Source organism: Ambystoma mexicanum, chromosome 5p, assembly GCF_040938575.1.
Source record: "Ambystoma mexicanum isolate Mex_15411 chromosome 5p, UKY_AmexF1_1, whole genome shotgun sequence".
Taxonomy (NCBI): domain Eukaryota; kingdom Metazoa; phylum Chordata; class Amphibia; order Caudata; family Ambystomatidae; genus Ambystoma; species Ambystoma mexicanum.
Window position 1 is genome coordinate 349,983,623 of NC_090930.1, and position 15,721 is coordinate 349,999,343.

The following is a 15,721-nucleotide window of genomic DNA, read 5'->3' on the forward strand; positions in this document are numbered from 1 at the left end:
ACAGAGGCCCTGCTATCAATGCAGTTTGGGGATCAGACAATGCAATTTGGGGACAGAGGCCCTGCTATCAATGCAGTTCGGGGAGAGGGGGGGTGGATCACATTGGTTTAGCCTAGTGGCCAGGTATCTAGGGTAGAGCTGTACCTCTCCCCAAGCCTCCCTACCTTACTGGTCCTTGTAGTTGCTGGTTGACGGCTGGCCACTGGCTTGGCTTCCCCTGTGGACACCTGCTGACACTTCCTGGAGCCGCATCTGTTGGAGCCGCCCTAGGCCTTGGGGCCCTTAGCCGCAGGTCTGCACAGGCAGAGGGCTGCCCTGGGAGGACCAGTGATGAAATGTGGATGGACCAATGAGAGCGGGCCTGAGCGGGTCGGGAGGCGGGAGGGAAGGGGAAAACAGGAAGAGGGTGCACGGTGGGAGCGGGCTGCAGGGGGACTCAAAAAGGCCTCCGGGCCTCCAAGATTACAAAATTCAACCGCTCCTGGAGGGGCTTTGCTACTCACCGAGCTCCTCTGCAATAGGTCAAGACAATTATTGATCTTGGGGTAATAGTCATCTACAAGTCCATGGGCTAGTCTAGTTGTGCTAGTGCCAAAGGCAGGATCCAAGGAGATGAGATTTGGTGTGGACTATATAGATCTGAATGCAGTCACCACGACTGATGCCCATCCTTTACCTAGGACAGATGAGCTGGTGGATAAACATGGTTCAGCCAAGTTCCTCAGTACATTTGACCTAACTTTAGGGTATTGGCAAATAGCTCTGACAGACCATGCCAAGGAGAAAACTACATTTTCAACCCCAGGAGGCCTCTACCAGTTTAAGGTTATGCCTTTTGGACTAAAGAATGCACCTGCTACATTCCAAAGGATGGTAGAACAAGTTACTTACCAACTGGTAACGTTCTTTCAACTGGATGTTACTCCAATGTATTCCATATCTTTGAAATACAATTGTTAGGCAGTATCCTGTGCAGTTCCCTTGGGAAACACTGCAAAAAGATTAAGACTACAGGAGCAAGCAGTAAACCCAATTGGTAGCAGTCTGTACCACCCAGATTTACCTGGTAGCTGTGGCTGAGCAGTCAGACTTCTCTCAAGAAGAGTTAGGCAGTATACAGAGGATACACAATAGGGCTAAAAACACAGTAGAACAAGCAAATACTGACCAGAGCGTTTTATCAAAAGTATATAATTATTTAACACACACTTTCGAAAATACACTAGCACTATTAACCAAAGCAAGTTCAAAATCCAATCAGAAAAGTATACATACCTCCCTTAAGAATGATTAGACAAGTCTAAGTTAAAACACCACTTTTTGTCAAAACAGAGGTGAGCGTGTAACCTAGATGGCACTCCAATAATTAAATAAAAGGGAGAGAAAAAGGCAGGTCATAAAAATAAAACCGTTCCCAACACTTTTAAGAGACCAAAATAAGTTAGTGAAGGCAGAGTCTACTGTAGAGCCAAAGTTCATAGTCCAGGCCCACTTTAAATGGAGCAAGGTGAAATGTGCCCAAGATCACAGTTGAGAAATGCATTCAAGTCTTTGTAGAAATGTTCAAAAGACGTTGGGGTGGTTCAAAAGGTAAAGTTAGAAGGCCTGGAGGCCAACCCAGTTGGAAAGCCAAGGATTTAAGGGTCAACTTGAGCAAACTGAAGAAAGGGAGGCTAGGTGGAACACAGTACCTTTAAAGTTGAGGAAGCACTAGCGGTGGCAGTTGTTCCTAGCAGCGGGTGCAGTTTGTGGTTTCGAACAGGGGAAGAGAGGATCTCGTGGAGGAGGAAACTTGGAGTCGTTGCACTGCCCAGGGAAGAAACCAGCTGCAGAGTTTGTCGGTTAAAAGGTGCGTTCCTGGTATTCGTGGTCAGTGGTGAAGCTAGGCTTTCCGACTGCTGGGGTGCTTGGCACAGGCGATTCGACCAAGAGACGTCCTGGAAGGTGAAATGGCAAACTGGTTGATCCCACCAGCTCGGTGGAAGACTCTTTCAGCAGAAGATCTTCTCTTGTCTTCGGGAAAGTGGTGAGGTCGTTGCAGCAGGGCTCCACCGGTGGTGTCGTCGTTGCAGATAGCTCAGCTTCTCCCCGCTTCGGATTTCTTAGGTCCTGTGGCGACTTCTGAAGTTCCAGTCCCAAAAGCCCTGCTTTTAGGCAGGAAAAAACCCCATTCAACAGCCTAGCTGTCACTCACTCATACATGCTAAGTGGTGAGCCGGGCGGCTCACCACTGGACCAATCAGAACAGAGTGCGACTTGAGTTGCTAAGGCAACGCAGTCCAGGGTGCCAATTCCCCCACCCACACATCGTGTGGAACCCAGACAGAGTGGCACCAGTTGGAGGGCTTCTGTGGAGAAGCCCGCCAAAAAGTGGAACAAAGGGCCCGACCTTGGTTGGAGTTACAGAGACAGACACGAACGCCATTTTAGAAAAGAGTTTTGGCAAAAAGACCCAACCGGTGATTTAATGATAAATAAACCGGCGGTATCTTTAGCATTGCACCAAAATGTGGTGCGTTTAAAATCAATGGGGAAAATCCCATAGGAAATATTCTGGTGGAATATTTTGCGTGGTAACCACTGCCACCAGCCAGAAACTCGACAAGGGGGGACTGGACAGTGCTCCCTTGGAAACAGACCCAGCGACAATCGAATTAACCCCTTCCAGTACTTCCACAATATGATGTTTTGTACTGGTTCTGTTCACAATTTTGGACTAATAAAGTCAATGGTGACTTTACATGCCCTGGGAGACAGTAGTCAGTCCCAGGGTATGGAGTCTATGTTTGGGGGTCACTATGACACCCCTGTGTTACTGCACTGAGGGTGCTGTAACACATACACAAACACATGATATCCTATGGAGTAAAAAAAACCATAGCCCATAAGCACACAAAAAATCAAAGACATACCTCAAATCATGCCAAGAGTGGGAGGAAAAGAGTCTCACTCTTAGCAGGAGAAAAACAAATCCAGCAAAGCTGCTGGGGGACTCACTAGGTTTGGGAAATTAGCCTTATAAGAGAATTCTCCCTAACAGCAATATCAACAGCTGTTACTTCGGAAATTTTTCGGCAGAGGGCGTCCTACGACTATGGCGCCGGGTCGATGTCCCTCGAAGGCCTCCATCGATCGCAACGTCGCCAGATGTTATAAATAGGTTGCACAGCACGCATGTTTTTTCCTCCATAACGTGTGACATGCTCTACACAATGCCTGCTTGACTGCACATAGCCTTGAGGTAACTAAAGTAAGTGGCAATAGCATAGGAAATTCTCTAGAGGGGAAGGCTGGGAGGGCGATGTGGAATATGTTGGAGGAACATCTAGTCGAAAGAAAGTTACCAGTTGGTAAGTAACTTGTTCTTAGAATGGATTGTGTCCTCCAACATATTCCAAATCTTTGACAGATTCTCAAAGCAGTACCAGAAAATGGAGGAGGGAAAAGAATTCAGAATACGCAATCAGATGGCAGAATAAAGAACCGCTTTACTAAAGGCCATATCCGACCATGGAGCGTATCCAGGGAGCAATGTTTGACAAAGGTGTGGATAGAAGCCCATGTCACTGCGTCACAAATATTCCTAATCGGAACTCCCCACTGTAGGGCTGTGGAAGTAGCCAATCCCCTAGTGGAATGAGCTTGCAACATTTCAGGGGGGTCCTTGCCCACCAATCTAACATTCAGTAATGGTGAGGATAATCCATCTGGACAAGGTCTGTTTGGTAACAGCCTGGCCCAATAGGTGTCCAGCATACCCCACAAAGAATTGATTGTCCACTCTGACCCTGGACATCCTAGAAATATAAAAGCTCAGAGCTTGCCTAGGGTCCAACCTATGGAGCCGCTCCTCTTCCTTCCCAGGATGAGGAGGATAGAAAGCAGGAAGCACCACTTTCTGGCTCAGATGAAACTCAGACACTACACAAAAGAGTTACTGCTGTTTATTACATGAAACAAGCAGGGATGGGCTCACAGGTCATAGGCATCCGAGAGACCCCTCGATCACGGTGGGCTCGCAGGCCCTTTTTCTAGCTTTGACATGGCTACGTGCGTCACCTTGGAAGACTGGCCCCAAAACCTAACGCCACCTCAGGTTGGCTCCCCGAGTGGTAGGGTCAGTATGGACACATATAGAAGAGACGGTTAGTGGGGGGGAGAGGGTCAGGTGGTACGCTTGGGCTGTCCCTAACGATTGTTACACAAAAGTCATTACAAGGGGACAATTACTGATTGGCTAGACTATAGTGGCGTCATTGTAAGCCCCCTCGTATTCTGATTGTTTCATCCGTGAGCCCCCAAGCCTGGGACCATTGCTGTTCCCAGCTTGCGGTGTACCACGTGCTGGCAACAAAGTATGACTGTGTCAGTGGCAGACAATGGACAGGTCTAACCATTCCTTGTGTGCATGTCTTTCCCATCGCTGTAGGTGTCCAATTTGTCACTTCATTGTTGCAGATTGTGTCCCAGACGTGAGACCCCAGTGCTTCTCTGGGGCTTGGCATCATATCAGGTCGGCTCGGTCACGTGTTGTTGGATTGTGGCTGGATCAGAAATATGAGCATTTGATTTGGATTTCGGCTCTGAGGAGTGTCTAGCAGTGGCAGGTGTAACATTGGCACGGGGAGTGCGGCATGTAGATTGCAACATTGTGGCCTTGGCTATGGGCTTTCGTTGGAGCTCGTTCTGCGTGATCAGTGCCTTGCAGTTTTGTCTGAGAGGCTTTGGCCTGGGGGCTCTTGCTTTGTGGCCTACCGTGGCCTGGCTTATGGGTGGCGGTACATGATCCATAATATGGGGGTTGTGAGGGCGACAGAGTGTCACATGCATTAGTACATATGTAAGGTTGCATCTTCATGGTTTTAGTGGCGAGGAAGCATCTGCAAGCATGTACACGACCTCTTCTGACATCTTGCGTTTCTGCAGTGCTGTAGGTGGTCTATGTGAAGCATAACAACGATGCAGGTGTGGGTGCAAATGGTCCTCTGTCATAGCACTGAGTATGTTCTTCGTGTAGGTTGGTGTATGGGTGACCAATGTGCATGGTGGCACATGTATTTCTTTTCTGTTGGCTATGTCGTCATGGCATCTCCAACGATGGTGGTATTTTGTGGTTACTGTCTAGTCAAGTTGATTCATATGGTTGTCAGATCCACCTGAGGTTCCTGCACATGGTTTCTTAATGGGCAGGCTCCCTGGCCGTGTGGGGCGTGGCTACAGTGGATCTTGATGTGTGGTGTGGCAGTGAGCGGGTCAAATTCCTCTCTAGGGGGGGTGTTGGGGTCGTGACGTCCTGGGCCATGGTTAGGATGAGAATCGGGGAAGGGATTCTCCCATTTTCACCCTTCAGTCCCCCTCTGGTCGACTTGTTGACCACAAAATTATCGACTCTCTTGTCTGCGCGTACTCGCCATACTTTAGTTATTCCTGCCAACTGTCCGTACTGATTCACGTGATCTTCAAATGACCAGTACATATAATCACATCCGCCACCGGGTTTGCAATAAACTCACTTTCCAATGTAGCTTATCGGGTTCCTTGGGTGCTCAACCTTTACTGATGGTGGATGCAAGTCTGCTTCTATCTGCTGGCGTAACCGTTCACATTCCTTAATAATATCTGTGTGTTGGTCGTCTTCAGCTAGCATTAGGACGTGCATGCCGATCATTTCTTCAGCAGTACGCGCTGATCTTGCCTTCCATACCTTCATCCCCATCAGGGCAGCCATTCCTAAAATTGTGCATCCTGCCACAATCTTGAGACCATCTGAGAGCCATGATGGCATCCAGGACCAGATGTAAGAAAACCTGCTACTGTCCTTTTTTAATCCCTTCACTACTTCTTCCATCTCGGCGTGTATCTTGGCCATTTGTGATACTGCCTCAGACAGTGTGCCGTTGTCCTCGTTGTTGGCCGAAATGAACATGCAACACGAGGTCCCATTTTTTGTCCAAACTCCTCCTTCCATTGCTGTCAAAGTCCAGCACATATCTGTTCTGTAGGGCCATGATCCTTATTGCCCTCAGATCTTCCTTTATCGCGTGAATCCGTTAACCATGGAGTTTGTCATCATTAGCTCCCATCTGGTTATCTGGAGCTACTTCGCATTTGCATACGCCTGCACCCTTGGGTGTACGATGGAGGAAAAGAACATTGCTGCTCTGCTAAATGGTCTGTTCACTGGTGGAATGTCACTCAGAGCTGTTTCTGATCTTCCCCATAGGTAGTTTCCCATAAATGGTTCTCCTCGTCTTTTCACTCTTGACAGGTGGGTAGTGTCGTTCATTTGCTTGCTTCCTCCCATCTTTACTGACCATTTCTTTCTTTTATTCTCTTTGTCCATCTTGGGGAAGTTCTCCAGGTTGACCTGTTTTTGTGGCACTACCAGGGACGGTACATTGATGTGTACCATAGTGCATACTCCACTCCACAACGGTGGCAAGCTGTGGTAAGCCTTTGTTCCACAGGCCCAATAGTGATCCATCAGTACTTCTGTTCCTGCAGCCACCTCAGGAATCTTTATTGTTCTTTTGCAACCATCATTTCTCCCAACATCAATTTCTCCGTCATGCTAATAACAGTGTTGGTGCAGTTAGTGGAAGTATTGTTATTGGTTCCTCCTCCTTATCTAACCATGTGACCAGTGATGCACTCTTTGTCCATTCATTGTAACATTTGTCATTTTCTTCTTGAACTGTCATCACCGATGATTTTGCCAACGTCAGCATTTTACTCCCTACAACTCCATCCGCCCACCTTTCTTTAGTGTATACTTTGCCATATATTAGTATTAGCGGTCTTTCCCAGCAACCTGGCTCACCAGCAACTTCTTTTGCGTGCCACTTGCATGGTAGGTAGTTCAATGTAACCTCCTTTGTCGGGTCCATCCGTCATGTACTGGAGCCCTTGCGTCAGTTGCCAGTAGTTGTCATACATTGGTAGCGTTTTGACAAAGTTGTCTTCATAGGGGTATGTTGACCTTGATTTCCATCTTAGTGTTGCTCTTCTCCCTTGAAATTGCCCTCGTGTTTGGAACAAGGCTAAGTATACCAGGCACTCCACCGATGTTGCTTGTACTTCAGTTGCCACAAAGGTTCTTGATGCGCTCATGGCATATGGGATCAGCGAGCACACATAGCAGTTGTCCTTAGTCGTGCCTTTACCAATTTTCTGTCTGTGGTGTATTTGTTATTGCTTGTGCCCTTTGAGCTGCAATGTTCCTTCCCTTTTGTGAAATCATCTGCGTGATTTAGAGCACCTGTTCTTGACAGTACTGCAGCTTCCTTTGTGAACCTTGTATCCTTTCTCAGCCAGCACTGTGAGCATCTTTACAGAGTCCCTTATGCACTTTTCCTTGGTGGTGCTGCAGATGACTGTCATCTATATATTGCAGCACTGTACTCTCCATCTGTTTCCTAGATCCATTTGTATTACTCTGTTAAAGATTGATGGTGACTTGCATTACCACTCTGGTAATCTAGTGTGTTTCCACTTTGTGTTGCGTTATGTGAAACTTGTTACGTCTTGTGAATCAGGGTGGAGAGGTATTGAGAAGAAGGCGTTTTTGAGATCGATCACAGTGAATCGGGACGCCTCTGTTGGTATTCCACACAGTATTGTTGCTGGGTTAGCTGCTATTGGGTACTCTGCCTCTACAATGTGGTTGAGGGACCTGAGATCTTGTATGAAACGCCAGGACCCTCCCTTCGCCTTGCGCACCGGATACACCGCAGTGTTTCACAATGATTCTAATGGTATCAGTATTCCTCTATTCACCAGGGTTTCATAAATCCCCTCATCAGCTTCTATTAATAGTGGGTACGGTTTCACTCTGGGCAGCATTGCACCTTTCTTTAGCTTTATTTTTACTCCTCCAAAGCTCTTTATTCAACCTATGTCATATAGACTAGTGGTCCATAGTAGAGAGGCGGGCACTGCTGCTAAGTCTTCGTAGAATGTTACCTGCGTGGGGTTGGTGCTTCTAGCGCCATTGCCATTTTTTTGTGCTACCTCCTTGTATGTCACTCTCAACCAAATATAGACGTTCATTTGGAACACCATCTCCTGATTCATCTGAAAATAGATCCTCATCTGACACCGGTTAGCCTGCATCCTTCTGCCAGTGCTATTACTGCTCTCCACGCTTTCCCCTCCCCATATTGTGTGTGAACTGCTATGTAGTCTGTGGTTGCCACAATGCATTCAATGTCCACTGATATGATAGCCCCTTCCTTTTCATTTGTTGGTGTTTCTGGTCTGAAAAGGTAAGCTGCTGGTCTCCTCCACACCTTGCCCTCAATTCCTGGTAACATGCTAGTGCCATGTCCGTCCCATATTGGAAGATGTCCCCATCTAAAGGCTCTGCCCTTGCTACTGTTTTGCCACAGTAAGCCTGAAGAAGGTGTCGTGCTGTGAGCATGTTGATGTCTGGTGTGGAGCATACTGTTCCATCGTCAGTAAAGGATATAGTCATGTTCAACCTGCTCATAATGTCTCTCCCGAGTATGTTTACTGGTGATTGCTTTGAGTATAACCGTGGTAGAGACGGGCCGTGATCTCCAACAGAAGATTCTATCAGTAAATGGAACCAGCCCTCGAGCCCCAGAGAATCCTTGAGTGTGCATAGCTTCGCCTGACAAATTGAACTTCCTTTCCCTTCCCTGATGCAGGACCTAGTGGCCCCTGTGTTAACTAGGAATGAAAATGTTTTGTCACCTATCGCCACCTTTATGCGTGGTTCCTCCACAGGGTTAGGTGTTACCGATAGGAGGAGACACATCAAAGTCATCTGTGGGCTATCCTCTTGTGGGTACAGTGACTGTCCACTCCCTGTGTATGGGTTGTGACCTAATATTGTCACCCTCCCCAAATGTGTGTATTTGTGTGTCTGTGGGTAGTTGTTTTGTCGTCCTGTATTTGTGTGAGCTGTTGTTCCGCCTGGACGTGGTGTTGTGCTATAGCCACTTGCTGTTGTTCTTGTTGGTACTGTACTTGTGGTTGTTGTGTATGTTTGTAATTGTTGCTGAGGATGTGGCAGTGGTGCTTGCTTTTGTATGTGAGGTGGTGCATGCTGCTGTATTGGAGGTGGTGTTTGCTGCTGTTGCTGTTGGTAAAATTGTTGTCCCTCATTGTAACCCTGTTGCCCTTGTTCGTACCAGCCTGCCTGTGCCTGTCTTGCCCTGCATGTGCGTGACATGTGTCCTATCAGCCCACATGCCCAACACGTTGGTGGTTCCCATGCTTGCCATGGGTACCCTCTCATGTTGTCAGAATATCCCTGTTGCCCATATTGGTTCAGCCCCCGGAACCCTCCCCCTTGCTGTGGTGCTGCTGGTCCGAATCCCCTTCCTCTCGTGTGCCCACCCCTCTTGTGGTAGTTGTTTGTGTATCTGTTCCCCATTTGAGGGTATCCACCTCCCATCTGTGTAGTGCTGTGTATGGTGGGGGTGGTGGCTTTTGTTGTTTCGTCATCTGTGCTTGTTGTAGTGGTGCTGTTTGTTGTGTATTGTCTGGTGTCGGTGTGGCCTGGGTGGGGCCTGTTATCAGTGCACCTTCCATGGCATACTTGGACAGTTTCCTTTGGACCAATTCTGCTTCTTCTGCCTTTCTGTCTTCCTCTTTGTTTCATCTTTTCTTGCCACAGTCTACAATGGTGTACTATTGTTAGCTGTATCTTGGGCCATGCCTTTGCTTCCATCCCTACTAATTTCTTTAATTGTCTCTGCACTAGTTCTGGGAGTCCTTGGATCAGTATGTGATTAAAATATTGCTAGCGTTTTGTCCCACGGTTCTCGTGTTTCCTAGCGCCACTTCTCCTGAATCTCCTGGATGTAATCAACAGGATCTTCATTCTCATGCATTTTGCGTGACGTTATTGCTCCTATGTCTGAAGTGTCTGGGTACTGTACCCTCAGTGCCTGCCATAGCGCGTGTATGCAATTTGCAAATGGCGCCCCATCATGTGATGTCGCTTATAGTTACCCCTGGGAATCCCGCCCTCTTCCAAATGTCATCTGCAGAGTCACCTAGTATTGATATTAACAACCCCTTTACGTCACCCACCGCTAGTTTTTGTCCTGCAGTGTGTTTTTCCATTTCATAAATACATTTCCCGGCCCCTCCGCTCAGTGATGGGAGTCTGCACTTAATATTTTCCTTGTCTGCATGTTTCCATGGGACATATTTTGGCCTTGCTCCCCCTCTCTCTAGTAATGGGATTAAAGTGTACTCCTTACCCTGCTGTTGGTCTGTGCGGGGTTGTGTGAGTGTATTCGCTGTCTTCTTCCATGTCCATGTCTTGCTCCTCCTATGTTTGCCCACTTTACTCTTCCTGTGGGTATCAGTTAATTCTTCCATTCTGTCCTGGGAGGTCTCTGAGTCTGCTAACATATGGCGTGTGCTGCGCTGGCGGTGTCAGTGGCCATGGTGTCCTTCCTCTTAGTTGCTGTTTCTTTTCCTTTCCAGTGTCGTCTTCTTCCCACATCTCACATTCCCATGATGACCCGCAGTCTGTGAGCGTTATGTATAATTTACTTAATCCCTCTCCGCTTCCATCGCTCCATCCTGCACACAATCCCTCTTCCTCCTCACTGCAGAATCCATCTGAATATGTCAGTCCTTGGCCTATGCTTTTTCCTCCCACTGTAACGGTCCCTAAATCTATGTCGGTGTACTCACGTTTCTTCTCCGTGCCCTCCTCCTGCGGTGTTGCCACTGCCTCCTTACTGCTACACATGTACGTGGCTGCCTTCTTATTGCTACACGCGTATGCCTTGGCCCCGCATTCCTTGCTCATTTTTCCTTGCACTGTGTTGTGTTGCTTGCCCACTCCACCACCTACTTCCATTCGTACTCTGCAAAGCTCATTCATTATTGCGTCATTATCTGTTCTAACATCTTTTCTTCTTCCTCTGTTTCCCAGTATTCCGCTCTCCTTTGCCAGTATACTCTCTATAACCCTCCCCTCTTCATATTTTCGTGCGCTTTGATATAATCTCTTTCTTCCATAGACCCATTTCTGTCATTTTCTTCTCGTTCCTCCTCTCTTCTCCTAATCTCCCGCTGCTCCATGCGTGCCACCCTATCTGCGATGGCCATTATGCGGTCCTCTTCTTGTTTCCTTTGTTCTTCCTCTTGTCTTTTTAACCCCACCTTGTCCCCCTTGCTTCCCTTCCTCCTCTCCTTCCTTTCCCGCTATTCCTGCTCGAACTGTTTGATCAGAACGCTCCGTGCTTCCCTCAATTCCGCTAGTCTTACCTCTAACATCTCCTCTTCCGCCTGTGTCATTCTTCCTTCCTCCTCTCTACTTTTCTTGCTCCCTTTCTGTGTGTATTCTATCTCTTCTTTACCGCCTCTTCCTCTTCCCCTGTTAATGTCCCTGGAAGCTTCAGCAGCACCTGTGCTGCTATCCATTTATCTGGTCCTATAGTTGCTAAGTCCAAATGTGCCCTTTTCTGCCCCCGGTGCTTACCTGTGTTTGTTTTGCCTCTGCCACATTCCTCGGGCCCACCCCTTTGGTACCTGTCTGCTGGCACGTATGGTGGTGGGCTGTATGCAGGGTTAGAATATCCCTCGGCAGCTGTTAATGGCCGCTGTGTAGCTTCCCTCAATTCCCTCATTGGATACATCCCTTCTGCCTCCTTCACTTCTTTAGATATGGGTATCTCTCCTTCACTTTCCTTCTTTACCTCTTCAACTGTGAATGATCCTTCAGATTATTCCTCGCTTTCCTCAGTACTGTGTGTATTCTGGGGTGCTTTGCACCTGTCATGATTCCTTCCCCTCATGTCCCCAGCCATCCAAGATGTCAGGCTGGAGCCAGGCCACGATCACCTACATGGCCCTCAAGGGCCTCTCCATCCCTCCAAAGACCCACTTGGAGTCAGACTTGGCGCTTGTGGCACCAGACTCACTCACTCCCTTAGGATAACATTGGGGATTGGACTTGTAGTGCTTTGATGTGGACAAGATGGATGCTGCCACATATTTCAGTTCCAAGAACTGCACGTGCAGTCTAGTCTTTTGGGTGTCGTTCAGCCCAGGGACACCTGGGATACCCAGAGACTATTTAAGCCACGCCCAGGGTGAGTAACATGCTTTGTGTTTGCTGCACCTGCAGCGTGACAATCACTGTGTCCGGATCGGTCTCCAGTAGGCCTGCATCTCTCTTCTGCGCTCAGCTCCTGCAAGAACAAGAACACCGTTAGGAACAGCCTTACCTTGCGGCGCTTCTACCCATCCATCATTTCTTCTGTTCTGCGGGCATCTTCGGCGGTGTCATTCCCATCCCGACACGCCGCTTCCTAAGGAAAAGGGAAAGAACAGAAAAAAGGCATTAGTAAGCATCCAACAAATCTTCGCTTATTTTTAAAGACTGTACGAGCTTCAAACGCTTACCTGAATCCCAGCTGCTCTGGGGGAACTCTGTCTCCGGAACTTCTCATCCATCTGCAAGAGGGAAAAGACACTCCAGGTTAGCGTGCAAACATCTAGAGGCGCTGCATACCGCGCTTATACCGGATTTCTTCATAACCGGCATCCATGCTGAAAACATTGCGGCACCTAAAAGACATAGAAAAAGAACTCAGTTCAATACAAATGCGAAAGGGTCGCATCACGCATCGCGCTCTCACTCACCTTCAGCGCTACTCATCTCAGCAGCACGTCGCCATCCCCAGACACCGGCCATCATCTAAGGAAGGAAAGGAACGAAGTTAGAGCACTCTTCCAAAAGACTCATTATACTTACCTGTCAGACTCTTGCCAGTGAAGTAACTAGGCAGCAACGAGCCCGCATCAATCAACGCGCCCTTGCGCTGAAAGCAGGACGGAGAGCACACATTCCAAGAAAACAAGGCCCAGTCTCCAGTCGCGTAGACTCCAGGGAAGAGTTCGAGGTCATAAGAGGTCAGAACAGGCTGAGTGACGTTCCCGTGGATACCAGGTGAGCGTTACAGAACACAAAGCCTCACATCAAAATCCACCTGAGCATCATGGAAATGTCAGAAACGACCAATTAGCACACATGTTGGGGCAGCTATGTTCCGAAGTACATGCAGCCAGGTAGGAGACCAACACCCTGAGGACAGAGCTGATAGTAGCCAAAGAACACACTGATTTAAGCCGGCAACTTCTCCAGTCACAAGCGGGGCATGCACCATTGCCGGGAAGCGTGCCCTCGATGCCAGCAGCATCAGCCAATCCCGTTCAGATAACCCTTCCTGGGGTAGTTCCCTTGGCCCCGCTCGAACGATTTACGGGGGATCCCAAGAGGTTTGCAACGTTCATGAACCAGTGCCGCCTGCACTTCCTTTGTAGACCAGGGGCCTTTCCGAATGACCAATCACAGGTCGCTTTTGTGCTATCCTACCTGAGTGGTAGCGTCGCGGTCTGGTCTGTACCCTTTGTGGCCCACGACGATCCTTTGCTGCATGACTTCAGGGGCTTTCAGCAGGAGATGGAAACGCTGTTCACCCGTCGTACCCATGGGCTGGCATTGGACAACGAACTTCTGCCCCTACGCCAAGGGAATCCAGACCTATTAACATTAATAGCCACGTTCGATAGACTCGTAGTTGAAGCAGAATGGCCAGTGGAGAAGAGAACCACCTTATTTAATCAGGGGTTGCGGGGGGAGCTCAGGGATGTTCTCGCACAAGTAGTGAACTCCCCGAAAGACTGCTCAGAATTCATTGACCTTGTTGTTCAACTGGATCATAGGTTACAGGACCGAAGAGCAGATCGAACCAGACCGGACCCTCACCCTTTGTATGTGCGTTCAAAGGACAATATTACCCGCACAATGGAAGGTTCAGGAGAACCAATGCAAATGGGGGGGGGGGGGTCAGATCCCCCTTGACTAAAGTCGAAAGGGATAAAAGGAGACAGCAGCAGTTATGTCTGTACTGTGGAAGGTCAGGTCATTTCCTTAAAGAGTGCCCTGTGAAGCCACCGAGGAGGACTGTAGGGGCCACGGACATGGAAGATATCATCAAGGAATCAGAAAACTCCCCAGCCTGGCAAGTGTAGGGGTCCACTTGTCGAGCGAAGAAAGTGAACTACAGACCTCTCATTTTGCACTATATGTGGTCTTGATCAATCACCATCAACCATCTCGGATGCACTCAGTAAGAGCATACATTGACAGTGGAGCCATTGGGAATTACATCGACCAGGATCTTGCAGCAAAGATGGGGCTTCCGTTACGCCCTAAATCAACCACCGACACTGTTACCACTGTCGACGGCACAGAATTAGCTTCTGGTCCAGTATCCCAATGCACTGCAGCTTTAACCCTTCTGTGCCAGGATGGACACCAAGAATCTATAGTTTTCGACCTCATTAAGGCACCACAGTTCCAGTTGATTTTGGGAATGCCATGGTTGGTAGCTCACAATCCTTGAATCGATTGGCGAGAAAAAGAATGGGCCTTTCCCGAGACTTGCACCCACACATGTTATCGCCAAGAGAAACAACCAATAGACACCAGAACCTCCACACTTGCGACTGTGGCAATCGGCACCCTACCAGGTGAATACCAGGACTTTCAAGATGTCTTTCAGAAAGAACAGGCTAATACCTTGCCACCGCATAGACCCTACGATTGCCAAATCGACCTGATACCTGGCGCACAAATCCCTTGTGGGTGAATTTACGCACTCACAGAATCAGAAAACTAGCACCTGAAGGCCTATCTTGACCAATACCCGGCCAACGGGTTCATCCGTCCCTCGAAGTCTCCAGCAGCCAGTCCTCTATTCTTCGTACCGAAAAAGGAGGGGGACTTGAGAACGTGCATCGACTATCACGCACTGAACTAGATTACTGTAAAAAACCGCTACCCCCTGCCACTGATCCCTGAATTGCTTGGTCAAGTCAAAAATGCCCAAATCTACACAAAACCAGACCTGAGAGGGGTATATCACCTTGTTCGCGTAAAACAGGGGGACGAATGGAAAACCGCTTTTTGCACCAAATACGGCTTGTACGAATATCAAGTAATGCCTTTTGGCCTTTGCAACGCAACTGCAGCATTTCAATACTTCATGAACGATGTCCTACGGGAATTGATTGATGGCTATGCTCTAGTGTATATCGACGATATTCTAGTATATTCCGCATCAAAGCAGGACCATGTTAAACATGTCCAATCCGTATTGGAGAAACTCTGCCAACACCAGCTCTACGCCAAGCTCAAAGTGCTCATTCCACATCTCCGAGGTGGAATTCCTGGGCTTTATTCTCAGCCCGAATGGAATCCGAATGGATGTACACAAGGTAGATGCTATCCTGAACTGGCCATCCCCAAATTCATTCAAGGGGGTTCAAAGTATGCTGGGTTTTGCAAACTTCTACCGCCGGTTCATCCCAGGATTTTCTCCAATCGTGCATTCCATCATGTCATTGCTAAGGCAAAGCAACAAAAAGTTCCAGTGAACAACCGAAGCCGAGGAAGCTTTCCAGGAACTCAAAGCAAGATTCACATCTGCCCCAATCTTACGCCACTCTCGCCCAGATCTCCCAAACCTGGTGGAAACAGACACCTCAAGCATGGCTATGGGAGCCATCCTCTCTCAAAAGGACTCCGGAATGGGCCAGTTACACCCTGTTGCCTTCTGGTCGCGTAAATTCACACCCCCTGAACTCAATTACGCTATCACAGACAAAGAACTCCTGGCCATTAAGTCATCCTTTAAGGCATGCCGGCACTACATCTTGGGCG